Source organism: Ostrinia furnacalis, unplaced genomic scaffold (assembly GCF_004193835.3).
Source record: "Ostrinia furnacalis isolate ACB-3 unplaced genomic scaffold, ASM419383v2 OfSCF7471, whole genome shotgun sequence".
Lineage (NCBI taxonomy): Eukaryota > Metazoa > Arthropoda > Insecta > Lepidoptera > Crambidae > Ostrinia > Ostrinia furnacalis.
In genome coordinates, this window is record NW_021137710.1 from 363,682 (window position 1) to 378,362 (window position 14,681).

At 36.3% G+C, this 14,681-nt stretch overlaps 2 long non-coding RNA genes across 2 annotated transcripts; both read left to right on the plus strand.

Moving 5' to 3' along the window:
- Positions 1 to 1,570: 1,570 nt before the first annotated feature.
- LOC114364823 (uncharacterized) lies at positions 1,571 to 10,666 on the plus strand. Its single transcript, XR_003656882.1, has 3 exons — positions 1,571 to 1,645; positions 9,938 to 10,015; positions 10,593 to 10,666. It is a non-coding gene; the product is annotated as an uncharacterized LOC114364823 (long non-coding RNA).
- Positions 10,667 to 11,954: 1,288 nt separating this feature from the next.
- LOC114364820 (uncharacterized) lies at positions 11,955 to 13,300 on the plus strand. Its single transcript, XR_003656880.1, has 3 exons — positions 11,955 to 12,103; positions 12,548 to 12,596; positions 13,048 to 13,300. It is a non-coding gene; the product is annotated as an uncharacterized LOC114364820 (long non-coding RNA).
- The last annotated feature ends 1,381 nt before the right edge of the window (positions 13,301 to 14,681 follow it).

A 14,681-nucleotide genomic window follows, 5' to 3' on the forward strand; every position in this document is an offset into this window, starting at 1 on the left:
TGCTTTGACAAGGCGAGGTAGCTAGTGTTAATTGTGTATCGTTATAGCCAATGAGCTGCTATCGTAGTGATATTGACGTAGTAATGTCAATGTCACACAATAAACTTCAGAATGGAGCGATGCGCGCTTTTGTGCTAAGTGATGAATTGTATTCAATTTAAAATCATTAAAAATGAGGCAATATTAATATGTAATGTAAACTCATGGTAAGCACACAGCAATTAATAATCTACTTGACTTTTACCTGACGAATAGCAACAATACTAACAGTAGGTAGATACCTATGGTAGGTGTGATCATTTGTATCACAAAAATGTTATACTTAACACATTTTTGATGATTTTCAAATAATTTTCACTAGTCATAAATGTAAATCAGGCGAAACCACTTTTGACAGATTTTTTCACTCAAAAGTGATTTTGACCGATTATGAGTTTTGACTGTAACATATTATACAAACGCGAAATATCACTTAGTGAGTAATCACGAAATCTCAAAAGCTATAGCACCTGCAAACTTAAGCAAGCAGGTTCCTTATAGGGTGTAGACATCCGCCAAGAACGGATTTTACGAACCTCCACCCCTAAGCGAGTAATGTTGTTCTGCATTTAAGTTCTATCGAGTCACAAAATGCACAATATTCTATTCTTCTAAGGATTTTACAAACTGTTTTCATGTTATTAGTCAGCGACTCAGCTCAGTTACTAACCGCCAACATTTCTTTCATACCAGGGCCCGATGAATATTTCATCCCCAATCAGTGTTTCTGCCAACGACCATTGATTGCACGCCCTGCTATTGAACGGCCAGTGCGAGAGAACAAGCGACGTCAACAGCCAGAGGCAGAACAAGAACGTCAAGAGCAACAAGACCAAAGCCACAGCCAACAGGGGCATCAAGGATCCCAATATGGATTTACACAAGGTAAATCAACTGAAGGTGCTTTTTAAGTTTAACTTTCCACATTACTAAACATCTAGACAGTGGCAAAAATGTTTGAGTCTTTCTAGATTTAAAAGAAAAGCTTTGAAACGGTTTCTGCTTCCATTCTTGCGCACAAACTTGATCTTAAGGAATTAGAGATACCCCGCTAAGTCTGTTTAAGAGGTCCTACAAGGTTAAAATAGGCCCATTTATCAGCAGTGACACTAACATAACTTTTGGCGTACCCCAAGGGAGTGTGCTTGGACCTATTTCCTGATTTATATTAATGATCTGTATGGAACGGAGCTGGGTGGAGTGGGTGGGGTCAGGTTTTTCTCTTATGTAGATGATTATGATGATGATGATGACACTGCAGTGGTGTTTGTGAACGACAGTTGTAAAGCTCTACGTAGAAGAACTGAAGTGGGACTTACCAAAGTTGCAAGTTTGCGAGCCAATCTGCTTAAACTGAATACACAAAAAACTAATTATATCCCATTTTCGATAAGTTGCAATAGTCAACCAGATTTTAATTAGTTAATTCTAAGTAATGGTAAATTCTATCTCCTAAGGTTTTTACAAACTTTTTTCATGTAGGTAGGCAGTGACTCAGCTCAGTTATTAACCACGACATTTCTTTCATACCAGGTGCCCAAACATCACCCACGTCTAACGCGCAGGCTGAGAAACAGCCTCAAGCTCCAGGGCAACAAGGGGGCGAGTAAGTAAAATTTTCGCAAAAACCAATCGTAGATAGAAAATAAATATATGTATAAATCAGACAGTCCAGGTCCAGTTAGGTAGATCCAACTTCGAGAAAGAGGTCATTCGTCGAATCCAACTCGGCTGGGTAGCGTTCGGGAAGCTTCGTGATATTCTCACGTCCGAAATACCGCATTGTCTCAAGACAAAAGTCTTTGACCAGTGTATGTTGGCTTATATGGATCTGAGACGTGGTCGCTTGATGGGCGTGATAACGTCGCTTGCCTCTCTAACCGACGTAACTGACATTTAGCAAAATTTTCAGGCGATTAGACAGATCGATTCGTCTTGCGAAATTGATTAAGATGGTGTAGATAACTCAGTTTCGAAAAAAATGACAGATACGTCAGTTAGAGAGGCAAGCGACGATAAGACGTCTCAAGGTCACCCAAAGGGCGATCAGGCGCGCTATGCTATACTCGCAGTTTCCCTGCGTGATCGAAACAGAATGAGGAGATCTGCAGGAGAACCAAAGTGACTGACATAGCCCGCAGAATCGTTGAAATCAAGTGGTAGTGAGCGGTGCACCACATAGCTCGCAGAGCTGATGGCTGCTGGGGCGAAAAAAAATCTCGAGTGGCGACCACGAGTCGGAAGACATAGTGTGGGCAGGCCTCCCACTAGGTGGACCGACGATTTGGTGTAGGTTGCGGGAGGTACCTGACTGATCTTTGTGGACGTCATTCGGCTGAAACGAACGAATAGATCAGACCTACCATAGAGAACAAACTCTAAAAACCACGCTCCTTACGTGCATGACCCATTTACACTCATCTTTTTACATACATACATACCTTAGATTAAAACAAAAAAGAAGATAATAATAATTATAATGATGATAGCATAAAATTAGTCACAATTAGAGCACAGTAATATTGATTGTAAGTTCTGTGATGGACAAGGTATAAATATGCTTTCTTGTGCTTTTAAAAAGTGTACGAACGGGTCAGGCCTGATACATCCGTTTTCCTAATTATACTTATAGGTATTTTTCGCAAAATGTCTGTTCATGTCTGTTATTCACAATTCAGAATGAGAGCACGTCTTTAATTTGCTTGTCAGCTTCTCAAAATTGTCTGTTTCCAACAATGATAGTTTTTGTACAATGTTCGCCTTTTAGATCATAGAAATTATAGAAATGTATTATGAATAGAATGCCTGCTAAGACTGCACACATTTTAAATTGAAGACATTTCGATAAAGCTGACAAAATAGGAATGCAAACATGATGAGTAGGTACGTAGACTTTTTGAGAATTGTACATTTTAGAAAAACAGAATTTTAGGCCTGAGCCGTACGAGCTGTAATAAACTAAAAACAAAGTCCACGGCATAGCCTTGCGATATTCGCCATGATATTGTTATCATTTCCATTATCATTGGCTATAGCAATGTAAGCGCGTAGCGAATCATCCCTTTTTGTCTTAATCTAAGATACACACACATTATTTGCACATACACAGGTACAAACATATTGTTGTATGTTCTTGCCAAATCCAAACATACCTCATTAGTGTTTATTCTATTCTATTTAACTAGCGGCCCGCCCCGGCTTCGCACGATGCAATGAAATTTCTCGATTTTTCTCTCCTTTAATATGCATGTTTTATTCTTATAAACTTATTTATCCTTCTTCTTGAGTCACTCTATCTATTAAATAACAAAAATTGGCCAAGTGCGTGTCGTGCCACGCGCAGTGTAGGGTGCCGACGCCGTAGTTGTCCGTCGTTACAACAATACATATTAGGTACCTATTATTATAATTCAGAAGCAAGCAATTACTTCATCTAAAGTTACTTGTAATAATTATTTTCTTCTAAGGATTTTTTATAGCTAAACGAGTTAAACGACTATTACCTACTCTTAACTATCTTAACTGTTAATTTTCCTGGAAGTCATAAAAATTACTATTAGCATAATTTTTTCCAGATTTTTCAAGCCAACAGTTTAGTTTTTAGAGGGGGGGGGGGGTGAAGAATCAGCCAATTGAGGGTAGTATAGCCTGACCAGGAACATAAAAACCCTCGCCATGTTGCGGAAAACTAATGGTACTAATTTCTTTTAATGGCAACAGTAACTGAAAACTTCATTCACATGTCACCATGCATGTCAGTCTATTGTTGTCAAAGTGTAAACAAACTTTATTTTAAATGTGTGCAATTGATTTCGTGTATTAAATTGCTAAAATATTTTTATAGTCGTGAAAGAAAAGTGGTTCACGATGTGTTAATGTATTTGTCGAAGAGAAATACTAAGGGTTCGGACAATATTTTCATTGAATAATGTTTCCGACAAAGGTTGTCAAATTGACTGACATGTTTATCGTATGGTACAGTCCACTATGAAAATTAGCTGTAGTCTGTTTCAACTACCTATTTTAAAGTTTTTTGTCACTTTCTAAGTTTTGAATTTTATGGAATTGGGAAAGAAGTACCGAGTTTGAAGCGTTCATGAGCAGACATTGCAGTTGAATATTCATGTTCTGAATTTGATTATTGATGAATAATAAAATAAATCCTACTAGCTCGATTGATGGTTTCATTTAATTTATTTAAACCAGGTTATCTTTAATAATATTTTTCGTTAATTTATGAAAATATCAAATTAGCCCGTAATCCTGAATCCTGATACATAAATTTAGCCTATTAATTTAACACATGTACGACTGTACTCAGTGTTGCACTATCAAATGCAATTGAAGCGCCTCTGTGCCAGGGTTTTTATGTTCCTGGTCAGGCTATACATGTAAAGTGGGGTTGAATTTTTTTTTCATCTACCCCATCGTGTGTAATATCGTTGGATAGGTCTTTTAAAATGACTTAGGGGTTTCTAAGATTATTTTTCGATTTAAGGATCCGTTTGCAAAATATGAAAGAGTAAAGTGCCAATTTTTGTTCGAGTAGGGCGTCCCCCCTCCTCTAAAAACTAAACTGTTGGCTTGAAATATCTGGAAAAAATCGCAATAATACTGCTTTTCATGAACTCATTTTCAGATAAATCAGTTAGTCTAAGAGTAATAGTCATTTAACTTACCTATGTATTATAAAATTTCTTAACTAGTAAAAATTCCTTAGTAGAAAATATTTAAAGTGACTTTAGATGAAGTAGTTGCTTGCTTCTGAAATATATTGTGTTAATGACGAACAACTACGGAACCCTACACTGCGCGTAGCACGACACGCACTTGGCTATTTTTTTATTATTTAATTTTATTTTTGTTTCCGCAGCCAGCTAAAATATTTGGAATGTTGGTGTTTTTTAGTTATAACAAATCCTAGGTAGGTATGTGTATTGTATAAATTCAATGTTTTCGGTGTATTCTTTACAAAATGATATAAATGTTAAGTAGATTTGTTATGTCTTGATGTTATTAAATATTGTTGAAAAAATAAATGTTTAATTAATAAATATTCGTACATTCATTTATAAAAAGTTACACAATTTTGTACACTTTCCTGCCACTAGCTACCGGTTTTCTTTAATCAATCTTTCGTCAAATCCATCCGTCAACTGTCAAAAGAGAAAAACCATTAATGGTATAGATGACCCAAGCTGAACTGTCCCACCAAACTCAATGACAGGGGGGCGCTACCATCGTTCAACTATATGGTTTCCAACATGGCAAAAATCTGAACCAGCGATCCGGTATTGACGGTGGCGCCCCACTGTCAATGTCATCGATAGGACAGTTCACTATTTTGGAACTATACCGAGTTGTACAGAGTTGTACAAATGTACAGTCACAGAATGAAAAGGTTCGTCAGTTTTCAAATTGATTCCTTCAACGAATCGCGAGCACATATTACCTTTTGAAACTATGTTACAGAATAATCTCGAGTTAGAGTAAAATAATCTTTAACTGTTCGTCAGTAAAGTTCAAAATTATTCAGATCAAAGTTGTTTGATGATTTATCTTGTCAAGAAGATTATTATGATTGATAAACTAAAACCTTCTTGTTGGTTCAACCTGCCATTATTAATTCTATTAAATAAAAAAAAAAAACTATTGTCAATTGGTCAATGTCATCATTGCATTGCACTGATGGGATAGAAAAACAAGCAAAATTTTATTCGTTAGCAAGCGTCATATTTATTTAAATGTTAGCAGCACTGTTTCTTGCCCTGTTATGTTGGCAGGTTTGACTCTTACAGTGCCTAGTGCATGCGAAAACCGACACTAAGGTGACAAACCTTTTCATTCCGCGACTGTACATTGGTGGGATTGTAAAAATGATAATTACCTACAACTGATGTAGTAATGAGAATTTTAACTAACCCTGAACTACGTCAGTTAGCAACCTCAAATAATCACAATAATAAACTACTGTTAAGAAGGCATAAAAACGACATGAGTAGATGTACAGTCGCGGAATGAAAAGGTTCGTCACCTTAGTGTCGGTTTTCGCTTGCACTAGGTAGGTACTGTAAGAGTCAAACCTGCCAACATAACCGTGCAAGAAACATTGCTGCTAACATTTAAATAAATATGACGTTTGCTAACGAATAAGGTTTTGCTTGTTTATTTTTCTATCCCATCAGTGCAATGTTACAAAATATAGTTTTTATTATTTAATAGATAATGGCAGGTTGCACCAACAAGAAGGTTTTAGTTTATCAATCATAATAATCTTCTTGACGAATTAAATCGTCAAACAACTTTGATCTGAATAATTTTGAACTTTACTGACGAACAGTTAAAGATTAATTTCACTAACTCGAGATTATTCTGTAACATAGTTTCAAAAGGAAATATGTGCTCGCGATTCGTTGAAGGAATCAATTTGAAAACTGACGAACCTTTTCATTCCGTGACTGTACAAAGAATTTAGTACCGGTACCAACGCTTCATAGAAAGTGGTGGTTCTCCTTTCAATATATTTTTGGTTGAAATATCTACAGTTTTTTACCAGTGTTTTTCAACCTGTGGGTCGTGACATGAAAAAGGTTGAAAAACACTGTATAAGACTATTGTCATTATATAGATGACCCACGCTGAACTGTCCCGCCAAACTCAATGACAGGGGGGCGCTACCATCGTCAACTATATGGTTTCCAACATGGCAAAAATCGGAACTAGCGATCCGGTATTGACGGTGGCGCCCCACTCTGTCAATGTCATGCATAGGACAGTTCAGTATTTTGGAAAAATAACAGGTGGTTTTTATTACTTTGTGGTTTTTATTACTTTCTATGTAATGTAACGTTCTTACGAATGGTACAAGTAAAATGTATGACATTTGGTTCGTGACAGATGATACACTGTAACATTTCATAGAGCGGCTCGTTGATCTGTTACAAGTAAATGCTCTAGCTAGTCTATACTCACCTTAAGGTCGCAAGTCTAACCTAACCTAACCGAGACTTTGTTATCCAACTACAGTACTAAAACCATTATGCCAATAACTTTTCATTATTAGAGATCCTAAAATTAGGGATTTCAATAAAGCGTAATTTGCTTACTGCCAAAAGAAAGTAGGCACATATTTGTTTCAGCGAAAGTAGGTATATTATTATATTAGTGCGAAAACAACTGTTAAGCCAAACAATAATAATTGTGCGTTAAAAGTTTCAGCCAGTGCGGTTCGGCCAAATGAAATTAGGACTAACAATTTTAGGCTTACCGAAGGACACCCGTACCTCTAGTAGGAAAACCTTTCGAGTTCGTTTCGTTTCGTATTCAAAGTGTCATCGAAAAATTTTGTATGAAAAATTAAACAGTGCCCCCTATATTACGAGGGCGGCACTGAAAATTTCGGGAATTAAGGAAGTGAAACAACATTACTATTTAAAAATGTATTTATTGCTTTTTAAAGTATTCTCCGCGAACTTTGACACATTTTTCCATACACGAAACCAATCATTGAAGCAACCATTGCATTCGGAAGTTTGGATCTCCAAAATGGCCGTTTTGTAGGCTTCCACAGCTTCTTCAGGTGATGAAAATCTCTGACCACGCAATTTATTCTTAATTTTAGGGAAAGTATAGAAATCATTAGGGCTTAGGTCGGGGCTGTACGGCGGATGGACTAATAATTCTATGTTTTCTTGCTCTAAAAACTCTTTTGTTCAGTGCGCGGTGTGAGAACTCGCATTGTCGTGATGGAGGATGATGCGGCGGTTGCAGTTCTCTTTACGGAGTTCAGAAACGACCTGTGGCAAACAAATGCTAGCATACTAATCTGCATTAACCGTTCTTTGTCCCCCAAGAGGAATAGTCGCAACATGGCCGGTTTTGGAGACAAACGTGGCCACCATTTTTTTTGCAACACTCCGTGAACGAACAATTTTTGTTGGCTTTAATTCATTTTCGAACACCCAAACTCGTGACTGGTTTTTTGTTTCGGGTTCGTACGCGTATATCCATGATTCGTCACCTGATACGATGTTGTATACAGCATTTGAGGATCCTGCATGTAATCTCCCGAGAGTTCTGACGCACCAAGTAACGCGAGCCGCTTTTTGCTCTTCACAGAGCGAATGCGGTATCCATCGGGAAAACAACTTTTTTACACCTAATTGTTCATGCAAGATTATTTGTATTTGACTCATGCCAATGTCTAAAGTTGCCTGAATTTCGCGGTATATCACATGTCGATCTTCTTCAATCAGCTTACGCACAGCATCAACGTTTTCTTAGGTGACTGCAGTTTTTGGACGACCTTGACGGGGATCATCACTGAGCTTGACACGTCCACGTTGAAATTCAGGAAACCAGCGATAAATTGTGGTTTTGGATGGGGCTTCATTACCAAATGCAGAAATCATCCGGTCAACACACTGTTTTTGTGTTAAACCACTTCAAAAGTCATAATAAATCATCGCTCTTGAATTTTCTCGAGTTAATTCCATTTTCTCAACGACTAAACAAGTTTGACAAGACCTTGTGATACGACCGAGAATCTTTTTTTAAATAAATAAATGGTATACGATTTTTAAAACCCTGGAGTTTGCAATTAAATAGATTTTAATATGACTGGAACAGTGGAAATATTCCATTCCCGATACTTTTAGTGCAGCCCTCGTATAGCCGCCCTAGGGGGCGCTGTTTAATTTTTCATACAAAATTTTTCGATGACATTTTGAATACGCAACGAAACGAACTCGAAAGTTTTTCCCACTAGAGGTACCGATTATAACACTTTCGTCTTGAGGCATTGAGGAAAGAACGCTGCCCAGCCGAGTTGGATTCGACGATTGACCTCTTTCTCGAAATTGGACCTACCTAGTTGAATCGTGGGGCTATTTTCACCGGGACACCATGGCGGCGCAACCAGTCGCCCGCTACCAACAAAACGTATACCTATAGCTCTATTAGAGAGTTACTCACCTGGTGTCCGTTTGGTTGCGCAAAGCTGTATACATTTTGTTGGTAGCGGCGACTGGTTGCGCCGCCATGGTGTACCGGTGAAATATAGCCCGTAGTCGTAGACATACTTGTCAACAGTTCGAGAATCGAGCTCTCAACCGAAACCGGGTAGGGTGCAACATGGACGCTCGATATAAGCTTCGCTTTGCCTATATTCATCCGAAGGCCTACCTGTTGGGGGAAGAGATCCGTCAACGAACTAACGTCATACTGTCAAACTGACAATATCCTCTAAACTCTAGGGTATTATTAACATGACCATTATTCTATCTATATTAATATTATAAAGAGGAAATAAGCGCGGGCGCTCAGCTTCAGTTTTAGCAATTTTAGTTGAATTGAGGGATAGCTGTATCTCCCCAGCAGTTGTATGTGGCATATTCCAGAGCACAGAGAAGCCTGGTAATTCTAGCACCCGTAGAAAAACAAAAAATATTTTAATGAGCAGTTTTCGATTTCCTTGTAAAAAGATAATAACGTAAAAATATTAAGGCCGAGTTGCACCACCTAACTTTGACCGTAACTTTAACGATAACCAGTATGTTTGTATGGAGTTTGACAGATTTTTAATCGAATTCAAAAAAGGAGGATTCACATTATACATAGAAAACACCCAGTCCAATATAAACAAATAGGTATGTTCATGCACACAAAATGTTTGTACTGTGCGGGGATCGAATAGTAGTCCGTTTCGAACCACTACACCAAACGGCCGAGAAGTAGGTAATTATTTTTCTACTTTTTAGTGCATTTTTTTTGGAGTCGGGTTGTTTTTTTAAATTATTGACTTTTGTTAAAGTTAAAATAAGATGGTGCAACCCAGCCTAAGTTTCAACAGACCAAAGGCCGAGCTAACTAAGATAATTTTAATCCCTACACTTTTCAGCAAAAAGTCAAGGAAGTCAAAAGGAAGAAAGAAGGGGCTTTTGAAGGGGCAAAGAAAATTAGCTAAATACTTTATTTTGTAAGTATGCAAACATATTTTAAACATAAAATATTATAATCATTAAAAATCCTCTCAGAACCTTTTCGACTTTTACACGGATGAAGTCGCGGGCACAGCATAATTATTATATAGAGGGAAAAACCGGCCAAGTGCGAGTCAAACTCAAGCATCGAGGGTTCCGTACAAACTTGTAGGTACCTATATAACTTTGATTGTACATGATTTTTTTTTAGTTTTATCATTCTCTTATTTCAGAAGTTAGAGGGATGGGCACATTTTATTTTATTTTTCTTTTTATTTTTAGGACTTTGGAAGTGTCTCTCGCGCAAACTATTCAGTAAGACTTGATCATACTTGAGTATTATGGGCCGACTGAACTGGAGTAAGTAATTAAGTGTGCCACTTTAATGTTACACTAGCGGCTGCCCGCGACTTCGTACGCTTGGTCGTTTTACGCTCATAGAGGTTGAATTTTGCAAAATCCTGTCTAAGTGAGCACTTTCTAAAAGTTTCTGAGATTTCAAGATGTGTGAATCAGTTAGAGACCTTTCGCTTTTAAATATAGATAGTTATATGCAGTGTATTATGATTGCAGGTTTGCGGCAATCGTCATATTAATAATCCTGCTAGATGTATACGTTGTTCCCTTCTACTCAAGCAAGGATGACTCCAATCCGGAGTCAAAAAAGGATGAAGAAGTGCTAATAATAGCAGGAGTGTGCCCTTGTAACATCACTTTAAATGAAGAATACGTTGACGGGCCTTATTCCTTCTACTACGACGCACTTGCCTACATTCGTAACCCTACCTATCAGATAGACCCATCGGAGTCATCCGTGAGTACCTCGATATACAGGGTGGAAACGATAAGTGATCTCACTCGATTATTTATAAACTATACACGATATCAATAAACTAGTTTTTGATCCTGAAAGTGCTTTATGAGCTCTATCAAACGGTATTAATAATAGGTTACAGAATAAACTGGGTCTATCCGAAAATTCAATGATTCCAGCTTCCATACATTTGGTAAAGTCACATTATTTTAAAAACTACACATGATATCGTAAAACTGATTGCTGATTCTAATAGTGCTTCACAAGCTCTATCCAATGGTATCAATAATAAGTTACAGAATAAACTGGATCTATTAAAAAATTCAATGTTTCTTTCTTCCATACATTTAGTACTACCACAGTCATGACACTCATCTCTTGACAATATTATAGCAAGTAAAGCCTAAAATCAATGTTTTCCATGAATAATTTTAAATAAGAATACAATTTACGACTTCATTTTAAGAGTTTATTATTAAATAAAAAAAATCACACTTCTAACATTGTGTGGCTGGCATACATTTAGTATGGAAGCTGGAAACATTGAATTTTCAGATAGATCCAGTATATTCTGTACCCTATTATTGGTACCGTTTGAAAGAGATCCTGAAGCACTTTCAGGATCAGTTACCAGTTTTTCAATATCTTGTATAGTTTAGAAATAATCGATTGAGATCACTTAACGTTTCCACCCTGTAGATTGAATACAGTTAATTCATTATCACCCAGTCATTTAGCCTCCACTGAATGCGCACAGCCCTCTCTATAAGATATGTTAAATTCAAGCAGTGACTTCTACCACAGCTTCTACTCTAACACTTGTGTTACTTTGCATACTTGCCATTTTTACAGATAGAACACAAAATCAATAAAAAATTGCACTAAAATTTGGTTTTTAATCTGAAGTAGGTATTTTATTTTATTATTAACACACCACTTTATCACACACAATGACATGCACATGACTTGTTGGCGATGGCGACGGGGACCCATTTTACTTTTTATTCTATTTTTATTTACCTATTATTGGAATTTGTTGATGCGGGCTCTTGCATTATGCAATCCCGCAAAATTGCCGTGACAACGAGCCGAACGTAAATGTTTTGTTGCAGGATGGATTTTCTTACGGGAACTATACCCTACTATGTGATTGTTCGCACATACCTAAAAAAGTCACGACTACCGCTCTCCCAACACCGCCACCAGTACAATTCGGCCCTCGTCACCCCATGGCGAAATTCTGCGGCAAAAAAGACTGCAGTCAAAAGCCGTGAGTATCTTAAAGATAAATAAAGATAAAAGTACATTAATTTATTCGTTCAAAACATTTGTACATTGTTAAGTATATGTCAAGTTTATAATTGCTCTAACATGTGGTACCTTTGCGGTGTACAAATATAAAAAAAATATCAATAAAGCTAATAATAATGATATGCGACCAATATTTTCATTTTTATATATTTCATATTTTAAATGGTGTCTTAAATCCTCTTGAGGTTTGTCCATTTCTAGAATGTAAGGACGGAAATATTAAAATTTTTATGTTATTTGAAAATGGTTCCGCATTTTATTTATTTGTCAGTTGAATTTCCCCAGAAAGTAAAGTAATTTTTTTATTTGGTTTACCAGAAGTTATTACATTGATGCTTACACAGTATAGGTACTCGTACATATACAGCCTTAACATAATAAATAAATGCACAATTAATTTTAGGTAAACGCCGCATGGTAGGACGAGCAATTTCGACGACACTAAGCATTTGGTAAGTACGCCAAGAGCAGAGAACCAACATTCAATAGTGTAACTTGTATGCGTATGCTGAGCTGCAAAATTTTTTACGTGTGTCCCCAGGAATTTTGCACAAATTAATAATATCATTAATTTTTGAGATAAGATAATTACAAAAATGCAGACTAACAATGATCGGTATAGAATTAGTATAGACGCGGGTAAAAGGTGGTAGAGTTTAAATCCGCTGTGTAGTTTTTATCCTGCCCATCTATAGTATACATTATACAACAAGAAAAATTAGACCCGGATTCCATCAAAGGAGAGGAGTGGAGATGACATTAATATGTTTTGTATAACCAAATTAACCAATCAGTTTTCCAAACCGGCTCTCTTTCGCGGTGATGTGGAAATAGCATGTGGTAGAAAACGGGCCTAAACACATTTCTATATATATTTTTATTAATCACTTTCCTTATTTTCAGAATGGATTTGGAGGATGTGGAATCAGGATATTATATTTTTTTATTATGGGTGAGGTGCTTATGAAGTGCTATGATCTGTACACAGATAATTGATAGACTGAAAAGAATGCTAGGGTATGGTGTTTCTTAAAAAGGTGGTGGTGGTAAATTGGATAGTGAACAGGGAAAATAATTTAAGCAGGGAATTATTATCATTGTGATAATACTTGCATACAATGTAAATATATTTTATTATTGATGTTTAATATACAAGTATACGGGGTGTCCGCGATTTTTTTATTATTATTAGATGAATACTAGGCATAGCTGATTCAGAAGTGAATGAAAGAACACAAATATAAACTAAACACTTTAATGTTGATTCGGGTAGCCCTTGTGATGCTCTACCTCTGGGCTTCGGCTTGACACTACTTTTTGGGACACCCTGTATAATTATGGGGATTCACAAAACATTGTGAATAATTGATGTTATTCTTGTTATAATAATAATATAATGATGTTATGTTATTAATTAATGTGTGTGTTGAGAATATTGTTCTAAATTGTATCTGATCTGGTAGTGCTCTTGTATATAAACTGTCTATATTATTATGTAAGTAAGACGAATTTTTATTAGTGTATAAGTTCAAGGAATGATATTTTCATAAAGTAATTTAATCAATATAATTGATGTATTGTTATCTCCATTTCAAATGTTTAAAATTTAAATATCACAACAGTTATTTCTTATATCAGACTCAAAGTAATAAATAAATGTTTGGCTGAAGGTGCTGCGTTTCTTCCACCACCACTTCTTCTCAGCATCAGCCTAGCCACGGTAATACTATCATACAGTATTGTAACTTCATATAAACGGACGAAACGCGAGCTTTTCTTCGAAATTCAAATCTCGGTATGCGCTCGACATGCAAAAGTCGGGGGTGTCGCGAATTTGCCACAGTAATAAATGAACGATGTGTTGTTTTTTAAACAGTAAGTGCTTTTTTTTATAATAATAATTACAACTACCTATTTATACAGGGTGTTAGGTAAATGGGTTTATAAGCCGACACTAGCCTATGTTAACATGTGCATGTAAATGGTATGGTGAAGTCAGTGATATCATCATATTATTTTTTAAATTTTCATTCAAAATAAAATTTATAAAATCAGATTTGTATGAAAATTAAAATTATTAAAATGATGATATCAATTTTCTGACTTCACCATACCGTTTATATGCACATGTTAACATGGGCTAGTGTCCGCTTATAAACCCATTTTACCTAACACCCTGTATAATAATCAAGCATTTTGTAAGCCTCAGTCGAGGCGCATACATTTTACGGTCGCAAATGTATAAGATTTATTACTAAATCTTAACACAAATATATTTCTTAAATTAAATCTACTAATCATAAAACAATATGCATTTTTATCCTATTTCATTCACAAAGTATTTTGTTTGTCAAAATAAAATAAAAAATTACAATCACAAAATACATTCACAAAACTAGATAGAAATTCTAGTAGGCAGATGTAATGAAAATAGGGTCTGCAGGAGGGCAGCCCTATCGCATGTTGTCATACGGTGACGTAGCGCGCGGTTGTTGACATTTATTTCAGAAATAAGGCTGAGTTGGAATACTGTATAG